At 39.4% G+C, this 27362-nt stretch overlaps 1 protein-coding gene and 1 pseudogene across 1 annotated transcript in view; both read left to right on the forward strand.

Annotated features, from left to right (window-relative positions):
• Positions 1 to 27362, forward strand: part of LOC110153222 (neural cell adhesion molecule 2) — a 591924-nt gene that overhangs the window by 155950 nt on the left and 408612 nt on the right. The window lies entirely within an intron of this gene.
• LOC129407217 (5S ribosomal RNA) lies at positions 6357 to 6474 on the forward strand (annotated as a pseudogene).

The raw sequence follows: 27362 nt of genomic DNA on the forward strand, positions 1-27362 counted from the left end.
CGTGGCTGCTAAAATTTGTAGCTTTTTTGTTTTGTAAAGGTAGCTCACCAGAAGAAAAAGATTGGAGACCCCTGGTGTAATCCCTCAGTTGTCCAGGTTGTTCCATAATGGTCCATGGGCGTATACTAGTCTGTGTGCTCTTATACTCGTTCTGATAGAGCTCAAGATCATTCTAAAACTATTCAGAAAGGCTCATTTCTGTCCTTTGAATGTGACTTTTTTTTAGCATTGATACCTGCTTATATGAATATAAAGTTTCAATCCTAGTTTTAATGTCGACTGGTATCTGATTTTTGATACTTTTGACAACCATAGTACTAACCCTTCTGAAAAGTTTGCTTAGTCTTAGTACAGCCAAATTACTATGCATATCGCATTATGGGTAGATGATTTACTCACCCAGAAGGCAAAGTTGAACAAAACATAATAATACGTGACATAGATTGTAGATGATCAAACTGGCAGACTAATTAGGAACAAAAAAGAACATCTCCATCAATACATTTGCGAGATCAGAATTGGGTTATGTTGATTTGTCAGCCCTCCCGAACCCCGACTAATATGACACCCTAAGATGAATCTACCAACTGTCTCCTTATATTTATGACAGCCAAGATCTCTCTGCTTTAATATGGCGCTCAAAAACTGATCCCTGCACCACTCCAGAACAGATCGGTCTCGGTGCACGCTGGATTTGAATGAGCCTGTATCGCTGAGGCTGCAGAATGACATCAGGAGAATGCTAGTGTAGCCATGTATCCTGTCAGCTCGTGTTTACTGCTCTGTTTAACCTGGGTATATAGACCTACAGTGTAAAGGGCTGAGTACAGGTTTACGGTCAAACAAAGGGTTTAGAATGTTGAGAGTTTGGAGTGACGTTGCGTTTGGGGGGTGTTGTACGTGTATGTCTTATGGTCGGAATGACGCAATGCGCACTTTCGCAAACACTGACACAAAACGTTTTAAGAGAAAAAATACAAAATGGATTTAAACAACACATTTTCAGGAGACTGATCATTATGAGCATTCATGGTTCTTTTTAGGTATTTGATTTGAACAAAAATGGTGAGTGTGAGACTAAAAAACTACTGGCTCATGCTGTAATTGTATTTGTGAATTTGACTTAACAGCACAAATCAGCGCTCCTGTTGTAGTTTAAGCTTCGTCACTTCTTCATGATCAGATTGTGATAAAATAAAGCACAGATTAAAGTCTAATTAAGCCTCAGACAGAGCAGATCTTACAGTTAGTATCACACCCCCAAGGAATCTTGATGGCATCAGTTCCAAAGTACCAACAGGGTCACTCATAAAGACATTTAGGGACGTAACAGTAACCGAAATATTGTGATATCGTATCGTCAAAGTTCTCTCAGTAATATCGTGGACCATCACAATATATCGAATTATAAGTCTATTTGCTTAAATTAAGAGTTATGGTGCAGAAATAGCTAAAAAAAGACAGGCAGAACTACATAGACCATGATCCTTTGCTCTATTTTGATGTAGACTACAAGAAGAAATAACTGTTCTAAGCACTTTTAAGTCTTAGTTCTTTTGGATTAAGTCTTGTCAAGGCATTTTAAGAGGAAAAAATAGCATATAAACAGTTTTGTTAGCCTCTACAAAATATCACAATAAACATCGTACCGTGAGATGTATATCGTGAAAACTGAGAGATTTGACCTTATCGTGAGCTTCCCCGCCATATCGTGGGAAAGCTCACGATATGTGAGATTCATACCGTGACAATATCGTATCGTGAGACTTGGATATTGTTGCACCCTTAATAGACATGTATATAATTTGGAACTAGTAATAGTATATGAAAACAAAACAAAAATGTTCGCTATATGCAACAATATCTAAGCAAAAAATAAATAATTTCTGAGATGTATTTTTTCCCCGGTAATTTGAAGTGAAAATTTGGCTTCATGAATTAAGAACATATTATCCTGATTTGAGTAGATTGTCAAGTGAAATTATCTATCAATGGAAGAACGTTTTTTGTAAGAGCAATTAGTTTCTTTTTGTGTAACAAGATTAGGCTTTTGAAATACTTAAGTACAGAAAGTCAAAGCTACTCAATCAAGATAATTAACCGTACCAAATGTAAGTAGTTTTAACTTGTATTTGTTGCTTGCCTTGTCGAATATACAAAATACATGATTTTAGATTTACTTGTTTTTGCACGTACTATAGAAATGCTCACTACTCTGCCACCAAACATTGCTACAATTTGGGCTAAACCACAGAGGCTAGCCATTACACTTGAAGAAGATTCGTTCCAGAGTTAAAGGGCACACATTATGCTATTTTCTGATCTATGTTGTAATGTTGTGTCCTCATCACAAACATACCTGCAGTTGTGTTTTTATTCATTCACACGTTTAACACACAAACCCTGCATATTTAGGTTAAGAAATCTTGTGATGTTATATGGTAGTACAGGTCTTCCACCCCATACACCTTCACTAGAATCATTTGGATAATTTCATCCCTGGAATTGCCAATCTCTGTTGAAGAAAAGGTGAAACTACGGCTTAGTGGCCTAACAAGGCTTTGGAGATGTAGACAGACTAATAATAAATGATTACCGTATTTTCCGCACTATAGGGCGCACTGTCATAGAATGGTCTATTTTCGAACTTTTTTCACAAATAAACCACACCGGACTTTAAACGAAACACAATAGTTAGATGGGTCAGTCGGACTTTGTTTGGCACGTTCACTGTGACTCTGGGCTTTGTTCAGTTGTGGTGAGTAGGGAGGGTGCTGTCTGGGACCGCTGGATTGTCGGCGTGTTCGCAGTGACTCAGTTGTTCAGTTGTGTCTAGAAGTGGAACATTGCACTTGCTTTTTCGGTTTGTTCCTCCGTTCCGTTCCTCGTCGGCGTGGAGTGATGAGTGTGGCTGTGGGTGTTTTTCGCTGCGCGGTCGCTGTCTGCTCCGTGTGTGTTTGCGTGCGCTGCGAGTGGTGTGGCTTTGTAGTTTACTAAAGTCGTGCTGGGACACCCGAGTGGATTCATGTATAGGACGCTCTGAACTGCGGGGTGCGCGGTCGTTTTTTGATGAGGTTAGATCCTTAAGAACGCGCCTAATACCCCAGAAAATACCGTACTTACTTTTAATGCAAACAGATAAAAAAAAATCTTATAATCTAACAAAATCTACATATTTGTGTCCAGTTCCAATCTGATTTTTGGATTATTCAAGCGCTAGTTCCAAAAAGTCAAGACTGTAAATAAGAGCTAACTTTTATAGCCTACTTTAGCTCACATCGACCCATTTAACCTCTATGTAGCATGTTTGGATTGACACCACACGTGTGCTTATAGCGGATAACTGAATATACATGCACATACGAGATAAAAGTCAAAATACAGATCCATGAATAATTTATGGTTTCATTGCCAATGCCCAGGCAGAGGGCAGGGAGGGTTATGTAAATTCCGAGGTAGCCGTCAAAGCTAATGCGCTGCGAGATCTTGTTTTGCTCGCCGTTGTCTGGTGTGAACGTGTTTTCTTCATAAACAGTTTGTTGTGCTCTCTCTGACAAACGGCCAAGGTCGCAAGGCGGGATGTGGGGCGCCGTAACCTTCACTATCCTTCACCGCAAAGAGAAAACATATGTGTGCGACTCAATGGTGCGCTTAATGTGTAGCTGAAATGAAGGAAGGAAAAACAAGAAACAAAGGTCACAGAGGTAGCCTAGCGTGTGCGGATTGGGACCAGCCAAACAACTTTTTCTGTCTTGCAGTCTATGTAGGTTCATTGTTTAACTTTTCCACTTGTCTCCATGGAGATGCTGTTGCTTTTGTGTTGATTATCTTTGCTGCAATTGTTCAGTTTCGAGGAATTGCTAAAAATGTGTCTTGAAAAATGTGAGTTCTTACTGTGAGCAGGGTCGTGTCTTTATAAACCTGACTTGTAACTTTGCCTGGTGGTGCGAACTGCTTGTCGTCATGGAGATAGATGCATTTAATGATATACTGTGGAACATTCTAGTCCCGGAGTGTCAAACTTATTTTAGTCTGGGGGCCGTATCCAACCTACTTTGATCCCAAAGGGGCCGGATCAGAAAATTCATGTCATATATAACCCAAAAATAGCAATAAGTTCAAATATTTGTGCAGAGAAACGCAAATTTATTTCAGAAATCTTTTTTTTAACTGATGAACTCTTTCTATTACAAAATATTATAATATTGTGAACAACCTGAAACTTTAAGAAAAATGCAATTTCAACACTATGTTTTAACATTAACTTGTTTGTCCAAGTCCATTTTTATTGGAAAATCCTGCACTCGGCGTCCAGTTTTCTCATTTTTGACATTTTGCTAATGAGAGTGTCACGGTCAACAGTCAAAACGATCGTCCTTTAAGAGCGTTTGGAAAGAGGCAAGTCTTCATTTGTGCTGCTCTGGTGGGAGGGGCCACTCCTATGCTAAGCAGCGCAGAAAATTACCAATATTTTAATAGAAAATATAATCATATCAAATATTTTAGTAGAAAATTAGCCGAGGGCCAGATTAAAGGTCTTGGAGGGCCGAATCCGGCCTCCGGGCCTTATGTTTGACACCCCTGTTCTAGGCAAAGAGGAGCAGAAAAGTTACACCTTTTAAATAATAAATTTTTTATCATTTGGCTACTTTCTGTATGGTACAGAGCCCGCCTGATGATGTACGTGAAAAAAGATACTAAATCATGGTCTCAAATTACTATTTTGTTCCAACAATATGTAATTTGTTCCCACGTTTTAGTTAATTTGTTCCCACGTTTTAGCAAAATCATTCCCACATTTTAGCTAAATCGTTCCCACGGATTAAGAAATTGCCACCAATGAAACAAAACAGGCCGTGGTAGTAGGTTGATTTGGCATGCGCTTCTTGCATGGCTAGCTGGACCTCGGACTTGGGACCTCTGTTTAATTGGCGACAATTTCTTAATCCGTGGGAACGATTTAGCTAAAACGTGGCAATGGATTAACTAAGATGTGGGAACAAATGAACTAAAATGTGGAAACAAATTAGATATTGTGGGAATGAAATAGTAATTTGAGGCCACGATTTATTTTATTTTTTCACGTATGTCATCAGGCAGGCTCCGTAGTATGGTGATTTTTACTTTTTTTTTTTTTCATTTGGGGGTTCTATTTGTTTTTTTTGTTTTTTTAATGTCAGATGCCCGTCCTGTCGTAACCATCCACATCAGTGTATCTCACTATGTACTTCAATACTGTCATTGCACATATGGAGTGTTTCGACTTCAAAACCTGGCAACCCTGCTTAGCATTTAGCAGCTTGCACTTACAACAGTGAAAATAATTATTCAGATGTTCAGCCCTTGGCTTTAAGAATCCATCTGCTCATTTTAAACCCATGACATCATCACCTGTCTCCCAGAGCTAAGCCCCGCCCACTGTAACTTTGATTGACAGCTCTTACGGCAGACCCCCCGTGAGCTGTGAGTCTTAAACACCTCACTCCAAACGGCGGTGTCCCAGTTGTGCCCAGGGCTATGCCAGCTGCCGCGCTGATCCCTCTCCGCAGGGTGCCAGGCGACGGTGAAGAGTGGGTGGTGCGGGCGCTGCTGGAGAGCCGGGTACAATTGTAAACGTGTGCGTACGAGTTTGTGTTTGAGGATGAGATCATAGGCAGGGAGACCGCTCCGGTTCAGGTTGTTTACTTTTAATTATCTTGTTGTTTTTTCCCCTCAATAAATCAACGACGGTATTAATTATAGACGGAAATGTGAGGTGGATTTTCGGTGGGATTGTGGCGTGCTTTTTGTGTTTGCGTCCTGATGACTTTGAGCAGATGAACAAGGAGTGTTTGGTCATACTTGGCCCCTGTCAATAGATCGTGCTTAATGCCCGCTATTAGCGACGCTTAGCTGTGGATTAGCCGTTAGCTTTAGCCTCTTCTGTGGGCTTTGTTTGTGATATCATCGTTTTAAATCCTTTTAGAAGTGTTACTCCAGCTATAGCCACGGCAAGGATGCAAACGCTATAGAGATATGTGACGGAAAATAAGGACTAAAAAATTTAAATGAAAAAACAAAAATGGATGGGGCTGCACAATTAATTCCAAATAAATTTAAAATAAAATAAATAAATAAAATACCCCCCTTGGAGATATTAATTTTTTGCCTGGATTATTCCACAGTATGGAAATAAACTTGGTTGTCACAGTGGAGACATGTTAATGTTCAGCTCTATGGAGAAGCAAGCCTGTATATAGTAAGAACTCATGTTTTACAATGTATTTTTGAGCTATAAACCAAGTGTATTTTAATAAATACAAGGCACAGTTTCATTTGTGAATAATTTGTTATTCATTATTTATTTATTTGCTATTTTTTGTGGCCATACCAGCTTTTCAAAACCTGATCCCATCAGATCTCAAAAGCTCAGCAGGGCCGGGCCTTGTTAGTACTTGGATGGGAGACCACTGGGAAAATCAGGTGCCACAGTGGGGTGTCAGCGGCAAAAACTGTTGTCGTGTCCTTAGGCAAAACACTTCACCCACATTGCCTAGTATGAAAGTGGTCTGTGTGTGAGTGATGGTTTTGGTTGGAGGGGCCGATTGCGCAGATTGGCAGTCTCACTTCTGTCAGTATGTTCCAGAGCAGCTGTGGCTACAATAGTAGCACACGACCACCAAGTGTGGAGTGAATGAACAATGAACTGTGAAGCACTTTGGGTATTTTGAAAGGCTCTATATAAATGCAATGATCAATTAATTAATATATTGTGATGTGTGAGCTACTGTGTCTAAGTGATTTCCCTTGTGGATCAATAAAGTTTGTCTAAATCTATGTGGAACATTTCATGCAGTGAAATAACATCATTATGGAGACAAGCAGGTAGCGTACCCTTCACCTAAGAAGTTACATAGTGCACCTTTAAGGCATCTGGTTTAAAACTGAAGAAAAAAAAAAGATGTAGCTTAATGCATGGGATTTTTGTTTTTGCTTAGCAGTTTATATTTCTGTCTTCTCTCAAATGTTAGTGCACCTGGATGTGTTTTCCAATTAGAACATTTCAAATTTGAAATAATAAATTACAAATCAAATTAGAATCTTTTCAGAAATATCATAATTATTATTATTATTATTATTTTCAAATTTGTGCAGCCCTAAAGCAAATGAACACGTGAAAACTGTCTTACTAGCTTGTTTGGAATTACCATCAAATAAAGTCATTGTTCAGTTGTTTATCAAAATTGGCGTAATAACCGTCAACCAGGCATGGCGCTTTGGGGCGAGATAATTTCACTTAATTAAATCAAATCAATAGACAATTACAATGTGGTGAAAATTACAGCTTTCGCCATAAAAGCCTCCACTGGCCAATCAGCAATTTTTAAGTTTTTTTTTTTGAACGCGCTAATGGGTAACTCACAACCTCGCTCACAGCAGTAAACAATGGACAGAGACCATTTGGTGCAGTTTTATTACAGTGCAGCCATATTTCACTTTATGGACATACAAGGCTCATACTCTCGCTCATCAAAACCATGATTAACAATGAATGGGTAATGAGCTCACCACCGGGAACTGTTATGCATGCGAATCAGCGTGTTATTGATGGAAAAATGTGGGGAGAAAATCACAGAATTCGTAAAAAAGATGAAATGAGAAATGAAAATTCGGAAATTAGGAGGTGAAATTTGGGATGAGGTGCAGTCAGCTGTGGCCTCAGAAATGAACAGAGTGTTGTTGAAATAAAACTTAATATTACACTGTAGAACTAGGCTGATCTATATTTGTGCAAGATGGAAGTGCAAACTCAAGTTATAACACTGCAAAGCCGACTCGGAAAATGTGCAAATGCTTACAGAGAAAATTTTTGTTCACAGCAAAATGTTCTGAATTATTTTACATACCAAATTCACCTTACATGGGTCTAACACAAAGGGATCACATGCCTGAATGTGAAAATTAAAAATCCCATATATCTAGAAAATATTTTACAGTACAATTAAAAGTAACTCTTACAATTTTAATTTGATGACAGTCACACATCATGAAATGTTAGGTACATTGAGAACAAGATACTGTAAAAGTGTAAAAGACAACAAAACATAAATCATATTGTCATGATACTAGTAGGGATGTAACAGTAAACGAAATATCGTGATGTTGTATCGTCAAAGTTCTCACAATAATATCGTGGACCAACACAATATATCGGATTACAAGTCTCTTTGCTTAAATGAAGAGTTATGGTGCAGCAACAGCTAAAAAAGACAGAGGGAACTACATAGACCATGATCCTTTGCTCCATTTCAGTGCAGACTACATCAAGAAATAACAGTTCTAAGCACTTTTAAGTCTTAGTTCTTTGGATTAAGGCTTGTCATGGCATTTTAAGAGGAAAAAAGTAGCATATTAACAATTTTAGCTGTTTAAAAGCCTCCACAAAATATCGCAATAAATATCGTGCCATGAGATGTATATTGTGAAAATAATGTACAGAGAGATTTGAATATTGTTACATCCCTAATCGTGAGCCTCCCCACCATATCGTGAGCTTTCCCACGATATCGCAGTAAATATCGTACCGTGAGGTTCATACCGTGACGATATCATATCGTGAGGCTTGGATATCGTTCCACCCCCAATACTAACATTTCAAACTTGATTGCATGCTAAGGAACAGGCTCGATTCTCAGTAGAGATTCTGATACCACAATGTTAATTAAAACACTCTTTATGTAGACAATAGAACTGGATTTTCAACATTAAATCATAGTATTTTATTTTATATTCCCATGTGATTTTATTTCTGTGTAATCCCTCAGTGGTCCAGGTAAATTCTATAGTGTTAAGTGGACGTATACTAATCTGTCGTTCTAAAACTACTCACGAAAGGTTCATTTCTGTCCAGTATCGATACCTACTAAAATGATAAAATGCGTTTCGATAATTCGTAAGTGAAAATAATTACTGTCAGAGGTCAAAGTCTGGTTAAGCGCAAAATGTACTAAAAGGCTTCTGTTAAAAGAAATAAGCAAACTTCATTATCTTAACCTTCATGCATGAGTAATCTTTACCAACTTGCAAGAACGCTTCTAGCCTATTGCAAACCCCCTTTTCTTTGCTCAGCCCTTTGTCTCTGTTGTGAGTGCCGGGGGCGTACATCCATAGATCTGCTTAAGCACATGCAGTTTGAGAAGAACACACAGCCCAGGGTGAGCTTTGATAAGTCTGCAGCTCCGCATTACCACCATTATCGTGAGAAAGTGCGGTAATTGATACGGCGGTCCTTGTTAGGTACACAATAAGTAGAGCTGCAGTGGGCTGGTGTTATGAGAGAAGGCCAATTGAACAAATCTGAGGCTCATAATTGTGGCTTTCATCATCTTTAATGAACAGAGAGAATGAGGGGGTTGATAGATCGTGCGTTGTTTCGCAGTTAGATTCATTTGCTTCGCTGCATAGTTGTGTGTATAGCGGGAGGTGCTAACTTTTAATGGTAAATGTAGCTTAATTACGTTTTTAAAGGTTATCTGAAAATGTCATGCTAAGTTAAAGGTCCTATATTACGCAAAATGTACTCTTGTGGGCGTTTTGTCGTGTTACAGTGTTGTAACCTCATCGAAAACGTACCTGGAGTTGTTTTGTTTCATTCACACACGTTCGAGTAATTCTTTATTATTATTAGTCTGTCTACATCTCCAAAGCTCAAAATGCTCTGTTCTACCTTGTGATGTCATGTAGTGGTATTTTTTTAGTTTGCACTATGGGTGTCCTGAAAAATTGAAATATCGATATATTGTATAGTTTAATGTGATGGTACAGTATCAATATCGTGGGCTGCTGTATCGATATATTAATTATTTGGTCACAGCACTACAGTTTTGTTGCAACACATTTGACATTTTTACTGGTTTGATGAGTAAAATGGCCATACTTCATGTTCACTTTGCGCAAGAAGTGGTTTAAAAAAGACTTTTAGTATCACAGCCAAGATTTAGCCATTATTTTTATTGAACCATATCGAATCGAACTTTGAAATAGATCGTATCGAACTGAAAGCTCACTGTATCAAGATATGTATCGTATCATGGCCTATGTATCGAGGTGTGTATCATATTGGCAATTTCTTAACGCCCTATTTATCTCTTGTTCCGTAGAGTTTGAGAATTCCAGGACTAAAATTATTCAAATGATTCTAGTGAAGGTGTATGGAGTTTAAAAACACAACGGAGCACTTCCTGTATTACCACATGACATCAGAAAGTAGAACAGAGTGTTTTCCATTTGAGAGGAGAGCTAAATATGAAGGGTTTGTGTATAAAATGCATGATGGTTTGACTGAAATGTTCCACAGTATAGCATTACTAACTTGCATCCATTCAATTATATTTGCATTACAAAGCACTATTATTATTTGTATTATTTATTCATTTTTTTAATTTATTATTTTAGTTTTTTATTATTTTATTTATTATTTTATGTATTTATTTTTTAATATTATTTTTTGACAAAGCACTATTATTTTTTTGGTTTTATTTTGTCTTTTTACTGCACTAAACTACCACGAGGTTAAAAAAAAATAGCTGGTTGAGAAGTTGAACTTTTCACTTGGTATGTTCTCATGTATTCACCGCAAAAACAAAAATCTTCCAAAAAGTACTTCCTAATATAGCCTTACCCACTATTAGATGGAACCGTTTACCAGAACCACTTCGAAAACAACTTCAAAATGGCTGAAAATTACACCAGCCTCTCCTCTTGAGTATTCCGACTCACTGGGATCTTTATTGCCAGCACGCCGCGCTTTGCCCTGTCAAACGTTTGCCACTTTCCCCTTCCCATGATCCCGTAGTGCGGAGTCAACACCCGCCACGCTCTCATCACAGGTAATCATCTCACGCTCCGCTGCACCTCTCCTCCGCCATCTTTGTTTTTTGTTGTTTTTTTTTCATCCTACCGGGGACACATGCGACTTGACCGGTGTAAACACATATAGCGCGTCTCCCGTGTCGCTAAAGGACATTTGCGGATCCAATTACCGGCGAGACGATGAGGAGGTAAGCTAGCGGACGCGCAGGGACGGAGATGGGCGAGCTGGCGGGGGGTGGTTGAATTAAGCGAGTGAGGTGAAGGGTGCGTCTGCTCACTGAACCCGTGCGTCCCTGTAGCTCCACTGTAAATGAGACAAAAGTATCAGAAAGACAAGGCAGCATATAAACTAGGGCTGCGTGGAGAGTAAGATACAATATATGAAAAAAGGAAAACAGAAAAAGCCGCACTGCAGTTTTTTACAGCTCCCAATGTTTTATTATTTTAATAGCACCACATTGTGACATTTCGGGGTCAAGCTCTTCTTTAGACAATCGCAATTTTTGTCTTTGGACCCAGCACAGTCACAATTTTCATCAGATTTGCATTCTCTATATCTACCAAATACCTTATTTTATGGCTATTGGACGCGCTCTTAAGCCTCCAACCCCATCAAAAAAACGACTGCACGCCACAATCCAGAGCGGAAGTATGATTTAAACTGCGGTTATCTTTTCTGATATATGTTATAATGTTGTTTCCTCATCGCAAACGTACCTGGAATTGTTTAGTTTCATTCACACGTTTAACACAAAAACTCTGAATCGTTAGACTGAGTTCTTCTCTCAAACTGAAAACACTTTGTTCCAGAGTGATACAAGAAATGCTCCACTGTATTTTTAACCTCAGTACACCTTCACTATGATTATTTGAATGATTTTAGTCCTGGAATTGCAAATCTCAACTACAGTATTTTCCGGGCGATTAGGCGCGCTCTTAAGCCTCCAACCCCATCAAAAAACGACTGCGCGCCCCACAATCCAGAGCGCTCTATACACGAATCCACTCAGGTGTCCCAGCACGACTTCAGTAAACTACAAAGCCGCACCACCCGCAGCGCACGCAAACACACACGGAGCAGACAGCGACCTCGCAGCGACAAACACCCGCAGCCACACTCATCACTCCACGCCGACGAGGAACGGAACGGAGGAACGAACCGAAAAAGCGAGTGCAATGTGCCACTTCTTGCCACAACTGAACAACTGAGTCACTGCGAACACGCCGACAATCCAGCGGTCCCAGACGGCACCCTCCCTACACGCCACAACTGAACAAAGCCCAGAGTCACCGTGAACGCGTCAAACAAAGTCCCACTGACCCATCCAACTGTTGTGTTTCTTTTAAAGTCCGGTGCGGTTTATTTGTGAAAAAGGTTCGAAAATAGACCATTCAATGACAGTGCGCCTTATAATCTAGAGCGCCTAATAATGCGGAAAATACAGTAAGATGTATGCTATAATAAATTAGCTTTATTTCAGTTAAATGGATATTTTCATCAAGGACAACACTGCCCTACAAAGGCAGAACACCGTAAAATCATGTTTGGTCAAAAATGAATTGATGTCATTTTGTTTGTATTTGAGATCTTCTTTAATCATATGAATAAATATCGTGAAAAATATTGAGCTCAAAATTGACCTTTGACCCTTATTTGGCAGTTAATGTTCTGTGCCTTTGTATCATGAGCCAAAAATAAGGAGTCGTGCACAGGCAAAAAGCAGTAACAGTGTTTATTTTTTTGTTTGTGCTTTAGTTCATAAATATATTAAAAATTTAAAATCCAACCTCTCACCTTCTTGTTTTTGTTGCACAGCATTTTAACACATTAAATAAATAAACCTTTGTATTCAATTATACTTAAATTATCTTTAATGTGAAAGTATTTGGTGTTTTGGTGTACACACTACTGCAAAGTCACTTGTCAAACTGTTTTACTGTGAAAAGTGTTACCTCACGATCCTGATCAGCACTAAAAAGGAAATCCAAAGCTCTTCGGTATCATTTCAAACAAATTCCATGATGACTCGACCTTGGTGAGGTGTTTTTTATAATGGATAGAACTCTGGGGAAAATCAAGTAAATGTCAGTTTCTGCCTTTTGCCTTTGCATGACCCCCTTTTTTTGGCTCATGATACAAAGGCAGAGTACAGGAACTGACAAATAAGAGTCAAAGATCAGTTTTGAGCTCAGTATTTTTCATGTACAAATATTTCTTCATTATAGCAAGTAGGTGTCAAATTTTGGGAGCCCTACCTGTTATACTTTAGTCTGGACAAAACAGAAACTTTGAAGTCATTTTTCTCAGTTTCACACTCTGGCAAGTTAAGAGCTTTTGCAGGCTTTGTAGGGCAGAATAGATTGTTCCATTGTGTGGTATTAAACTTATTTATCTGTTGCTCAAAAAATTCCATGCATTCTCTCTGTGCACAGGGCTGCCTCTCCACAGACCTGACCTTTATCACATTCAGCAAGTGTATGGCAGGTGTATCAAGTCAGATTTATAACAGTAGTATTAAAACAAAACATATTTGTTAAAGATGCTCTGTACAACTTTGGTGGGGGTTGTTTTTGCTTTCTTTGGAATATTCCACAGTATGGCAAATAGTCTTTCTCCATGGAAATAAGACAAGTAAAGATCTATGGAGACATGCGTGTTTTTCAAGGTCTTTTACGCAACAAATCCAGTTGTAAATGAATGCATGCAAGATGGTTATTATAACGCAGTACTAACATAAGAGACAAGCGTGTGGCAGACCCTTTGGTAAATGGTCACTCATGGTTATGTACCGTATTTTCCGGGCTATTGGGCCTCCAGCCCCATCAAAAAACGACTGCAATCCAGAGCGCCCTATACACAAATCCACTTTGGTTTCCCAGCACAACTTCAGTAAACTACACAAAATAACATGCTACATAGGTCTCCAAGAACAGTTGATAGTCAAGGTCAGTTAAATACAATTAATCAGTGAATCTGCCCAGGCACTACAGGCGGAAATGAGCACTGATGCTACAACCTGATGTACAATGCATCTCTCCTGTTAAGGTAAATGCATAAATTGTGCGCTGTCCCTGTCTCAAATAAATCAATAAATAAATAAATAAATGGTAACACTTTATAATAACTACACCTTATTTAGCCTTAATAAAGCATGAACAAAGACTTAATAACGAGTAACGCTTAGTAACTACTTAATTACTACCTTAATTAGCACTTGCACTTAATTTGCCTGTGCTGTAAATAGTTACTCATAATTATTTCATACTTAATTACTCATGGACTAACCATCTGAGCATTTATTAATCATTAGTAAACTATGAGAGAATGATTTACTAATAATGCAATGCAATGATAATTCAGGCAGCTGTTATCTGTTAAGACTTTTTGAGAGCTTTTCTAAAGTGAAGACGAATTATGCTTTATTAAGTATTTACTAAGTGTGAATCATTGTTAATTAAGTCTTTGTTCATTATTAATTAAGTCTTTGTTCATGCTTTATTAAGACTAAGTAAGGTTATTATAAAGTGTTAACAAATAAATAAATAAAGCAGCCACACTCATCACTCCACACGGACGAGGAATGGAACGGAGGAATGAACCGAAAAGCGAGTGCAATGTGCCACTTCTAGACACAACTGAAGAATGCGTCACTGCGAACACGCCAACAATCCGTTGGTCCCAGACAGCACCCTCCCTACACGCCACAACTGAACAAATGCCAGAGTCACCGTGAACGCCACAAACAAAGTCCAGCTGACCCATTAAACCGTTGTGTTTCGTTTAAAGTCCAGTGCGGTTTATTTACATATAAAAAGTTTGAAAATAGACCATTCTGTGACAGTGCGCCTTATAATCCAGAGCGCCTAATAGTGCAGAAAATACGGTAACTCTTTTCTACCTTCAAGTCACTCAAAGCATTTCACATACTAAATAAAAGGATAAATACATATCCTTTTAATAACTTCCAAACACGAAAAGTTTGAAGAATTTGGTGGCAGATGCGTACCAAATTCAATAATTGATGAAAATTTCTAGCTCAATCGGTTTCTCAGTTTGCCATTTCCAAATTCTTAAGGCCGCGCTTTTAAGAAGACATGCCTCGGTAGTGAGCGCCGCATGGGCCCTCCGTCACAGCTGGCCCCGTTGTAAGCGCGGGAGCTTTTGAGAGCCCCACACAATGGACCAGAGTCTATTTGTAAACCAGCGGCCATCCTGCTTTTCCTCAAATTACATTCTCGGCCGATACAAGAGCTATTTGTGCGGGAAAAAACAGACAGGAAGTAAACACGAGCCCAAATAGTCCACCACGCTGCACAAATGCTTCCTCTCTGCAGGCGAGCGCTCCCTACCACGCCCCCTGCTGTTTCCACCACGAAATACACACTTGACACTTCTTTTGTCCATCGCCCGTTGTTTAGAGGAGCGCAAACCTTTTTACCCATATTAATCTCGACAAAAGCTAGCGTGAATCAGCGCCGATGAAGCATGTTGAGTGGTTGTAAAGGAATAAAGGCGACGCTTGCAGCAGAAGTTCTGGTTTTTAAAGTTTTTGGAAGGATACTAGCTTGTGTTACGCTAGTATCGGGTCCATGTTAAGCTGACTGTGCTCCGTGCTTATTTGTGGATTTGAAGGTTTAAGCAGTGATGTATGCGCAGACTAGAGAGGGCTGTAAACAGTATGAACAGAGGGCAGAGCAGAAGGAGAGAATCCTGGTACAATGTTTGCGATGGATGCGAGAAAAGTTTCACAGCAAAATCTAGTAGGTCCCGGAAAACTGTGTTAGTTGAGTCGGATATATCACAATTTACATACAATTTTTGCACAATTTAAAAAAAAAAAGACAAAAAACACCAACCCTTTCCACGTTATTGGGCAAACAAACATTAACTATGGATATTTTGAGCAATCTCTGAGCACTGTAAATGTAATGGTGACTGCATACTATATTCCCCATAGCATATAAAAACTAAATAAACTAAAATGAACAAACTTGGTTCTGAAAAGGTCATTTGCAAACCATGTCTCTGCGCTACCTAGGAAAGACAAGATGGATTTCAAAATGATCTCTTAAATTTTGGACCGATGGGCTCCTTAGTTAGAAATGGATTAGTGATTTTCTGAACAACATCAATATTAATTCCACGAAGGCCACAGTATGTTTACTTTTTTTTTTTTTTTTTCATTTTGGTTGTTTTTATTGCAGTGGAAAACAGAGCCAGCTTGCCTTTCTTATCTGGTCTGGGGGAGGGTCTCTTCCTGCTTGTTTCCATGGAAATGGATTGGCATAATCTTCCATAGTATGACACAAAACTTATCTATCTCCCTGGAGAATGTGCGGAAGTATGATTTAAAGGGCGGTTATCTTTTCTGATATATGTTATAATGTTGTTTCCACATCGCAGACGTACCTCGAAATGTGTTGTTTCATTCACACATGTTTAACACAAAAACTCTGTATCGTTAGACTGAGAAAAACACTTTGTTCCAGAGTAATACAAGAAGTGCTCCACTGTATTTTTAAACTCAGTACACCTTCACTATGATCAATTGAATGAGTTTAGTCCTGGAATTGCAAATCTCTACTACCATATTTTCTGGGCTATCGGGCGCGCTCTTAAACCTCCAACCCCATCAAAAAATGACTGCGCACCCCACAATCCAGAGCGCCCGACACACGAATCCACTCAGGTGTCCCAGCACGACTTCAGTAAAGTACAAAGCCGCACCACCCGCGGCGTACGCAAACACACACGGAGCAGACAGCGACCGCACAGTGAAAAACACCCACAGCCACACTCATCACTCCACGACAACGAGGAATGGAACAGAGGAACGGACTGAAAAAGCGAGTGCAATGTGCCACTTCTAGCCACAACTGAACAACTGGGTCACTGCAAACACACCAACAATCCAGTTGGTCCCAGACAGCACCCTCCCTACACGCCACAACTGAACAAAGCCCAGAGTCACCGTGAACGCACCAAACAAAGTCCCACTGACCCATCTAACTGTTGTTTCGTTTAAAATCCGGTGCGGTTTATTTGTGAAAAAAGTTTCAAAATAGACCGTTCTATGACAGTGCGCCTTATAATCCAGAGCGCCTAATAGTGCGGAAAATGCGGTAAACAAGAGGTAAAAAGTAGCTATTGGCTTTAAAACTACCGCTTCATAACATCACAAGGTCGAACAGAGCATTTTGAGCTTTGGAGACGTAGACAGCCTAGTAATGCAGGATTATTCAAACATGTGTGAATGAAACAAAACACAACTCCAGGTCTGTTTTTGAGGCAATAACAACATGACTTAAACCTCACAAGAGTCAATTTTGTGTAATATAGAACCTTTAAGTAACAACATACTACCTAAAAATAATATCTAGGTTTGTTAAACTAAAATTATATTGCTGTACGAAGATGAAAAAAAACAAAAAAAAACATACACAAGTGTATATATACGGAGCCTCGGGTATTTTTGCATATATATAGGTTTGCTACAGTTGCAAGCAGTTGTTCAGTTCATTCTGTAACTAGGCGGAGGTGTTTTTTTGTACCATAACTCACTCACAGCGTGTTGCGGACAGATTTACACGCCACATACCACGTCCCAGTCAGCAGAAAACCCACGAAGAGGAAGAGGAGGAGGAGGCGAAGGCAACCACGCTGTCTCCGGAGACAAAGAGCCCCGGCGCCAATCCATTAGCTGCAATTGGACGAGATGCCTGGGATGTTTCAACTGGGGAATAAACCGGGGTATTTCAACACGAACACGCGGGCCCCGAGCAAAATATATACCGAGACCCAAGCTTTCAGACTTGTAATTACAGCCTTATCTACTTTTCGGTGTAATTAGCAGACGAACCACACACATGCGTTCATACAGAGTTGTTATTTGCATATTCACCAGAGGGGGCGAGTCGGCAGCTTGCGAGTTCTCAGTTTAACCTGCAGGGGCATCGGAGGGCCGGCGGAACATATGAAGAGTGCAATGTCCTCTATCAAGTACTATTTCACTACTGGGCTAATTGGACCGTGGAGACTTGTGGTCATCTGTCTGGTAGGAGGATGCACAGACAGTATTTATAAAGAAGGAAATACGGTACCTCACATGAAAATATATCTTAGAAAGTATTTTGTACAATGTTACAATATTACATAAACATGTGTGAATGAACGAAACATAACTCCAGGTATGATTTAGATGAGGTAGCAAGGTGGTAGTAGTAGTAGTAGTAGTAGTAGTAGTAGTTGTTGTTGTGGTTGTCGTTGTAGTAGTGGTTGTTGTTGTTGTTGTAGTAGTGGTAGTAGTAGTTGTAGTAGTAGTTGTAGTAGTAGTAATAGTAGTTGTAGTAATAGTAGTAATAGTCGTAATAGTAGTAGTAGTTGTTGTAGTAGTTGTAGTAGTGGTAGTAGTAGTAGTTGTTTGTAGTAGTAGTTGTAGTAATGGTAGTAATAGTAGTTGTAGTAGTTGTAGTAGTAGTAATAGTAGTTGTAGTAGTTGTTGTTGTAGTAGTAGTAGTTGTTCTAGTAGTTGTTGTTGTAGTAGTAGTTGTAGTAATTGTAGCAGTAGTAGTAATTGTAGTGGTAGGAAGTAGAAGTATTTGCAGTGGTACGAAGTAGTAATTATTGTAGTGGTAAGAAGTAGTAGAAGTAGTTATTGTAGTGGGTAGTAATTGTAGTAGTAGTGGTAGTGGTGGTGGTGGTGGTAGTAGTAGGAAGTAGAAGTAATTGTGGTAGGAAGTAAAAGTAATTGTAGTAATAATTGTAGTGGTAGGGAGTAGTAGTAATTGTGGTAGGAAGTAGTAGTAATAGTAATTGTAGTGGTAGGAAGTAGTAGTAGTAGGTAGTGGTAGTAGTAGTAGTAGTAGTAGTGGTAGTAGTGGTAGTAGTAGTAGTAGTAGCGGAAGTGGTGGTAGATAAGTAGTAGTGGTAGGAAGTAGAAGTAATTGTGGTAGGAAGTAGTAGTATTAATTGTAGTGGGTAGTAATTGTAGTGGTAGTAGTAGTAGTAATAGCAGTAGTAGTAGCAGTAGTTAGGGGTAATGTAGTAGTAGTAGTAGTAGTAGTACAGTAGTACAGTATTTAAAGAAGTTTTAAGATGAGAACAAGGAAACACGAGCAGAATTTTCACATTACGTTTTAGCAGTAACTTTAAGATTAGCATTTGCAGTAATCGCAGCAGTTATTCATTCATTCATTCATATTTGCGGCAGCACTAGAATCTGTACAATAAACTTAAAATGATTTGGAATTTGCTTTTTCCCTTGACGGTCCTTTTGAACATTCCCACTTTGCCTAATGCGCTTAGTGGATTATAATGAGTACAAGTGTAGAAAGGCATAAACAGTGGCACTTAAAATTCTCACAAATAATTAACATGTTTATTGAAGTGATGGGCTCAGCGTTGGACCACGGTAAATTCAAACTGAAAAACTCGGGTGTTCTAAACAGGATTAAATGTGAGGTTTTAATTTTTAATGCGAATGCTAGTTGTTAAATGTGCGTATGCTAATTGCGGAATTGCAGGTTATTAAACTTTCTGTATTTACCTGCAGATGAAATGCTTTTTTGAATGTAGAATAAAGTTAAAGGTCCTATTTCTATACTGTATCTCTTACACAAAATAGACTCTTGTGAGCTTTAAGTCTTGTTAGAATGTTGTTACCTCGTCAAAAACATACCCAGAGTTGTGTTTTGTTTTAAAGTAAACCTGCATTATACATCTCTAAAGCTCAAAATGCTCTGTACCACCTTGTGATGTCATCTAGTGGTAGTTTTCAAGTTAACAGCTACTTTTTATCTTAAATTCAGAGATTGTCAATTTCCAGGGAAGATGTATGGAGTTTAAAAACACACTGGAGCACTTCTTGTATTACCGTATGACATCACAAGGTGGAACAGATTATTTTGTGTTTGAGAGAAGAACTCAACCTAAATATGCAGGATTTATGTGTTAAACGTGTGAATGAAACAAAACACAATTCCAGGTATGTTTGTGATGAGGAAACAATATTATAATATACAGAAAAATTGCTCAGTATTGGCCCTTTAAAAAAAATCCTCCTTGATAAACATTTTGTGAGGTGGATTTGGTTTTCAGTAGTTGGAATAATTCTTCAAGAGTGACCAGTTTTGTATATTCGTATTTCAGATTTCTTAAAAAGATGTTCTGCTAATAACAAGGTAGTACCCACTGTCATGTTTTGAATTGGAACATGTCATTATTTTTGTTTTCAGAAGCAGGTGTAATATTGATTTGTTTTTAAGGGCGAAATTGTGATCACCAAGGATGAATCTCAATTGTTTTCTGCCTTTAAAGGTGCACTACGTAACTTTTCAGATGGAGAGTCTGCCGCTTGTCTCCATGGACATGTTATTTCTTGGCATTGAGTGTTCCGCAACATGTGCTGAAGTTATTTGTCCAAGTTCAATTTGTCAACTGAACAAAGTTTGTTTTTTTGGTTCAGAACTGCACTCATTAGCACAGAATTTCTCCTTTGTCATATGCCACAATATGGCATTAATCTTCAATCCTCTCTCCATGGAGACGAGTAGGTGATGCTGCCAGACTAAGGCTACGTTCAGACTGCAGCCTGAAGAGACCCAAATCTGTTTCTTTGGCCCCTGTGTGATCTGTATCTGATCTTTTAATGACAGTCTGAATGACACAGATCCGATTTTTTCAAATGCGACCCAGGCAACTTGGATATGTGCTCCTAAAACCGATACATATCCGATCTTTTGACATGTGACTTCAGTCTAAACGGCCAAGGCGCATTCATCCGACCTACATCAATCTATATCTATATCAACAAGCCACATATGTACACAAACTTTCTTCTCGTCATACGAAAATTGTTAATGAACTCCGTGTCACTGAAGTGAAGCACATCACTATCCCACCACTCTTGGCTGTGTCTCCGCATCCACACATTCCTTTCAACGGACGTCGCCCCACAAAACACCACGGTCAAAAACCTTGTCCTTCTCCTTCTCAATCTCCTCCTTACAACAAGTAAGTTGTTCATGTTCTGGCTCTGGTACGAGAGAAACTTGAAAAGGTGCTTGCGTCCATGTTTGGACAACTTCCGTAAACACAGAGCACGCTCGCTGAGGTTGATGTTGTGTCCTCCAATGCACATGTGAGACACTTTTGGGCCGTTTAATGTTCACACTGGAGATCACAAACAAGTCACATTTAATTGGAAATGTGAACGACCTCGCAAACACATTGTATTTCACCAAAAAAAATTGGAATTGAGCATTAAGCCTTGCAGTCTGAATGTAGCTTAAGTTACAGGTCAGATCTGCATAGTGCTTCTCACAGTAGGTCTTGTTATTGTATTTTTCTGATAGGATATTTTTTAGCAGTAAAAATCTTTTAAGCTCTTGAGGTGTTTTTCCAGTTTTCCAGTACATGATGAATCGTAATGGTGGTTGTTTTGCTATAGTCTCTCACATCGTGCTAGGAGTACCCTTTGAGTCTATGGTAGTACCACTGACCAATATAGATGTAACTTTATAAATAACCTTCCATTACTTCGCCTATAGACCAACGTACGCAATGATCCATCAGCGGCCATGTTAGTCACCCACTGCCCCACAGACCTAATACGAGATGAGTGAGTCCAGCCGTGCGAAGAGCCGAAGAGCCGCCCCGCTCTCCTCACCCGTGCACGAGAGCCCTCCTATCATGGGACCAGACGAGCAGAGCCACATCTTGTTGACATTTTCATAGGCACTCGTGGTAATTTATGTAAGGCTAGCCTGCTCGCGGCGCGCTGGGCCAGGACGGCAACAGCAAACACGGGGAGAAGAGAACAAATTGCTTTTTTAAATTGCTCAGACAAGAGGCGCTCTTTTTGCTCTATTAGGGCCGAGTGCAAACACCGACACGGGGCGGGCGGGGCGGTGTGCAGCGCTGTGACTAAAGCTAATGGGAATTTGTGTACGCCCAAGTGCAACTGGTGTCCATGTTGGGAGAGTGGAGGAGCTAGAACAAGGTGATGATTGTTTAGTCATGACTGTTAGTGCATATGGACACATTATGTACAGGATTTTATTATTCCAGGTATAATTTACACTATTTAAATGAACGGTTCAAATATTACATAGCTATTTGCTTTTGGAATTACTGCATTAATGGAGCAATTACTGACTGGGTACCTTTCAGTTTTTTCCCCAATATTTAAAGTTTCTATATATTACGCAAAATTGACTCTTGTAAGCTTTTAACCATGATACAATGTTGTTACCTCATCAAAAACATATCTGGAGTTTTGATTTGTTTCAATAAGTGTTTGAGTATTCCGGGTTTATTAATCTGTCTTCATCTCCAAAGCTCAAAGTGCTCAGTTAATGTTAATTTTGAAGTTAACAGCTACCTTTTGCTTTTTAGTTCAGTAGAGATTGGCAATTCCAGGGCTTAAATGATTAAAAATATTCTATTAATCTCTCGGAACTCATGGTTTCAAAACATGGTGGAACACTTCCTGTATTTTCTGTTTGAGGGACGAACTCAGAACATAACTTCAGGTATGTTTGTGATGAGGTGATATCGGACATGTTCCACAGAATTGGATTAACTGTGTCTTACGTTTACATTTATTCAGGTTTTTTAATTTTTTTTATGGTCGACCAAAAACGTTTGAGAATAACATGCATTTTTATGGTCATGGGGGTCGCCTCTCCATAGATCTGACCTGGTAACATCACATCTTGTCTCCATTTAGAACAATACATTTGATTCCCCAATGAGGAACATTCGAGGGAAAGCAATAACACTGTCAGAAAAATGTGCAGTCTTCATTTAAACAATAATTGACGAATTCTAATGAAAACTGTACTGTACTCGCCTGATCATTGATTTAAACTAATTACATTCAGCGTCAAAAACCGTCCTCAAAATGGGACATAGAAAACACTAAAATCCAGGATTACAAAAATACCTGTACGATGTATTTTGTCAACCATCACAAATGATATACAAAGGTTCAACTGTAGCTCTGTTTTTAGTTCATCATGAGGCCATACTCTCATCGTTTCTTCTTGAACGCCCTCAGTGTTCTAATGTACGCTCTCTGCTTTGTACTTGACCCATGCTGCATATACACTGTACTTTACATTTAATTATACTTCAGACGCATGTTCATCCCTGATTAGCCAGAGCATAATTGTAAATAATTACAGCGCGAGGCCTGGACGAGGGTACAAGGACAACTCACGGGCTCTTGCACCACGTTAGCCAGGATGGAGCGATGCTAAATTGGGCATACGATGAAACATTATGACGAATATGGCCAGATGAAAGCGGCATAACGGCGAATGACAATAGCCCTTCCCACGTAGCGTCCATGTGCATTTTCGCTGCCAAATTAAATATGTAGCCTAAACAGCGCTAATGAGATTTGTGGTTACAGTTGATAGCTGTGTCCGTTCCATCCGAGCAGTCTCCCTGCGCTTGCTAGCCGGTCGATAACCTTCAAAGTGGCTAGCTTTATTTAGCGCTCCCAGGCTAGCCCGGCGCCGGACTTGACCCCCCAGAGTGAGATGGCGGTGCGGGCTATGGCCTGGTTCGGTCTGGACTATATGATGCATGTAATCCGGCGGAGCGGCGAGCTGGCGTGGCCTCAACAAGACCTCCCCGATGGGAGGGGGCAAGGAGGGGGCAAGGACTTCTGGATACCCTTGTGTTTGGACAGAGATCAGAAGTAAGGGCTGATGGGAAATACATCACACTGTGGTGGATGTGAAAGCCCAATGTAAGAAAATTTAGACATTTTAAAATAATATTAACATAGTGACTGGAATAAAATTTAAAAAGTTAAGATAATTGTAACTTTTCTGGAACGGAGATGCCATTGCTTTGTCTGAAATGTTTCACAGTATGGCATTATACCTTTCTGTCATCTTTGATTGGGGGTGGCTTGGTAAGAGTGTTTGTCACCTGATCCGAAGGTTGGCGGTTCGATTCCCACTCTCGACATATACAAAAAAAACTAAACAAAACATCATAGGTTGAGCGATAACATCCACTGATCCACAGGTTGATGGCGCGATTGTAGCTGAATGAATGCTGACGTTGTGTACTCGGGCAAGACAATTAACCCACCATATCCGTAGTGTAAAAGAGCTATATAACAAGCAACTAAGCCCCGATGAAGACCAGTTAAGGTCGAAACATGTTGGCTTTGGCCGTTCAAATAAAGGCCTTTTAACTACATTTTTCCTTGTGCGATTTTTTATTTTTTATACTTCTTTGGAGTGCCTGGAGTCCATTGTGTTTTAGTTTTGAGCTATATAACCATTATAACCATACCTAGATTACCATTTTACCATCATTGAGACCAAACCAGGCCAAGTTACAGGTCAGATCTGTGGAGAGGCAGCCATGCTTACAGTCAGTTTTTCTAGGTATTTTTGAGCAGTAAAACCACGTATAATTGTAAGGTTTCATTTTGTGCAAACCATCTGATTTGTTGGTGGTAAGCGGGTACTTTTCTTTTTTAACCAACTATTTGGTCATGCCATTTGTAATACGCCAAATCCTGTAGGAAGAAGAACAATAAAGTCTTTCCCCCTGATAAAATTCACCGAACGTTCTCTTTGTTCCGGCTTTAAATCCTTGATCTCGGGAATCGTTGCCAACACTGAATGTCTGTCTTCGTCTACATCCATCTCGACCGCTTTGTTTACTGTTGTGTTGTACCACAAAAGGGACCCAGACAGGCGCTTGAGTTTGACGTCATGACCCAGCAAGCAGGTGATGGACCCCCAACAAAAAAAGTTCATAGTGCACTTTAAGTAGACAGACACTGAAGAACTATATGCAAATAAGTACAAGAAAGGACTAAGTAGGTGGGGCTAAGAGTTCAATCTGAAACATGTTCTTGACTCATGGTTCAAAATACAGGCACTTTAATACACACAGTGCATGCTGGGTAGGACAAAACGTGCTCTGTACATTTTTCAGACAGTACAGCCGCATAAGACAATGATTTACTCCAAGATCCAAAAGGCCAAGTCCGCAACAACATTCACTATGATGTACTATGGGGCTCTCTGCTAAATCTGTAGTGGACAAAAACACAGAGAAGCAGCAGTTGGCCTAGTTTTTTATTTAATCTCACAGTGATTCATTGATATCAGATGGAGCAGACCAGCAAATGTGTCCAGAAATTGTCATTCAAAGATTTTGTCATGTTTTGTGAATGGGACAACCTTGTAGCCTAGACTTAAAATATGAATGGACTTTTACTTTGCCTTTTTGAATAAAGTTTTTTTTTTTCTTTTGTTCCAGCAGACAGAGATTTGCATTTTCAAAAAAGTAGAAGCCATAATTAGGAGTAGTAGTAATAGTATTAGTAGCAGTGGTAGTAGTAATAGCACTAGGTGTAGTAGTTGTTGTAGTGATACTAAGCTAATAGTTGTAGTCATGGTACAACTAATTGCCTTAACATTATTTGGTCCTACAGTATGGCGTGTACTAGTTAAAGTTGTAGTCACGGTTGGCTAGTAGTTGTAATGATAGTTGTAACCATAGTATAACTAACAGTCCTGTAATAGTAGTAGTAATAATAGTAGTATTAGTAATAGTAGCAGCAGCAGCAGTAGTAGTAGTAGTAATAGTAGCAGCAGCAGTAGTAGTAGTAGTAGTAAGAGTAGCAGCAGCAGTAGTAGTAGTAATAGCAGTAACAGCAGCAGTAATAGTCATAACAGTAGTAATAGTAATAGTAGCAGCAGTAGTAGTAGTAATACTAGTAGCAGCCGCAGCAGCAGCAATGGCAGCAGCAGTACTACTACTAGTAGTAGTAGCAGCAGCAGTAGTAGTAATACTAGCAGTAGCAGCAGCAGTTGTAGTAGCAGTAGTAGTAGTAGTAGTAGTAGTAACAGCAGCAGCATTAGTGGTAGTAGCAGTAGCAGTAGTAGTAATAGTAGTAGTAACAGCAGCAGTGGTAGTAGCAGTAGCAGTAGTAGTAATAGTAGTAGTAACAGCAGCAGCAGTAGTGGTAGTAGCAGTAGTAGTAATAGTAGTAGTAACAGCAGCAGCAGTAGTGGTAGTAGCAGTAGCAGTAGTAGCAGCAACAACTGTAGTAAGTCCTGCAGTAGTTGTAGTCATAGTACACATGTTTCATTATAATAAAGTTATTCAGTGTTATGTCTAGTAGTAGTAGTAGTAGTTGTAATCATAGTTGGCTAGTAGTTGTAGATGTAGTAAAAATAATTTGAAATAAAGTGAATCATTACTGCAGTTTCTCGCTCAAATATCTACTGCTATACATTTTTCAAAATCCAGAGATAACCAAGTTTTTTACATTCTCCCAAACCCTGTGTAATCTCTGACACCTATTATCAGTCATACTCCGTCATTTCCAAACCACATTACAGAGCAAATTCTAAGTATCTTTTGTGACACAATGAAACAAAATGACTTGCTCCAACAATGTTATTCCATCAGAAGAAGTCTCCCACTGTTGCTTTATTAGGACCATTTTTCACTGGTGTAACATCACAAAAGCTCCAGACCTAACCAGGGTAATAACCACCGTGATGTACGACCAGACTGAGGCGCTCACTCTGCCCTCTGTCATCCCAGGATCAGTCTCCTGTCCTGGGTAGACGTGTTCCTCTCCATCCCCTCGATATCGTCCCATACAGGTTCAATGATGGCCATATTCCATCATTCTTATAGGAGCAGAGATCGACTGATGTGTTTTTTTCTTTCCATGGTCAGTGCTTGGAGTGTTTAGAATCCAGAGCAACCGATGTTTGATAAGCTCTCACGATATTTTTTGGCAGATTTTCCCCCCAAATTATGTACTATCTTATCTTTTATCATTTTGTTTCCATCACATGTCCACGTCTATTTTATAACACACAAACCATGTATATTTAGGCTGGGTTCATCTCTCAAACAGAAAACACTCTGTTCTACTTTGTGATGTCATGTGGTAATACCAGAAGTGCAGAAGTGTTTTTGAACTCCATACACCTTCACTAAAACTTGTAGTAGTATGTAAAAAAACAAAACAACTCTGAGTAATATTTTTGAGCAGTTCTTTTAAAATGAAAATGAAAATACTTGCTTCCTGGCATATATACAGTTGTAGTTATAATAGCAGTAGTAATAGTACTCTCTTTTCCAGTGGTAGAAAAGAGAACAGCTACCACAATTAGGACTGAACTAGGACTAAACTAGGTCTGAACCAGTACTGAAACAGGACTGAACCAGGTGTAAACCAGGACTGAATCAGAACTGAACCAGGACTGAACCAGGACTAAACCTGATCTGAATTAGGACTGAACCAGGACTGAACCTGATCTGAATTAGGACTGAACCAGGACTGAACCAGAACTGTCCTAGGACTGAACCAGGTCTAAACCAGGTCTGAAACAGGTCTGAATCATGATTGAAACAAGACTAAACCAGGACTGAACCAGGACTAAACCAGGACTAAACCAGATCTGACAGAGGACTTACCCAGGACTGAAAAAAGACTGAACCAGAACTAAAC

This window comes from Boleophthalmus pectinirostris, unplaced genomic scaffold (assembly GCF_026225935.1).
Source record: "Boleophthalmus pectinirostris isolate CB_2022bp ecotype Guang Dong unplaced genomic scaffold, ASM2622593v1 HiC_scaffold_11, whole genome shotgun sequence".
Classification (NCBI taxonomy): Eukaryota; Metazoa; Chordata; class Actinopteri; order Gobiiformes; family Gobiidae; genus Boleophthalmus; species Boleophthalmus pectinirostris.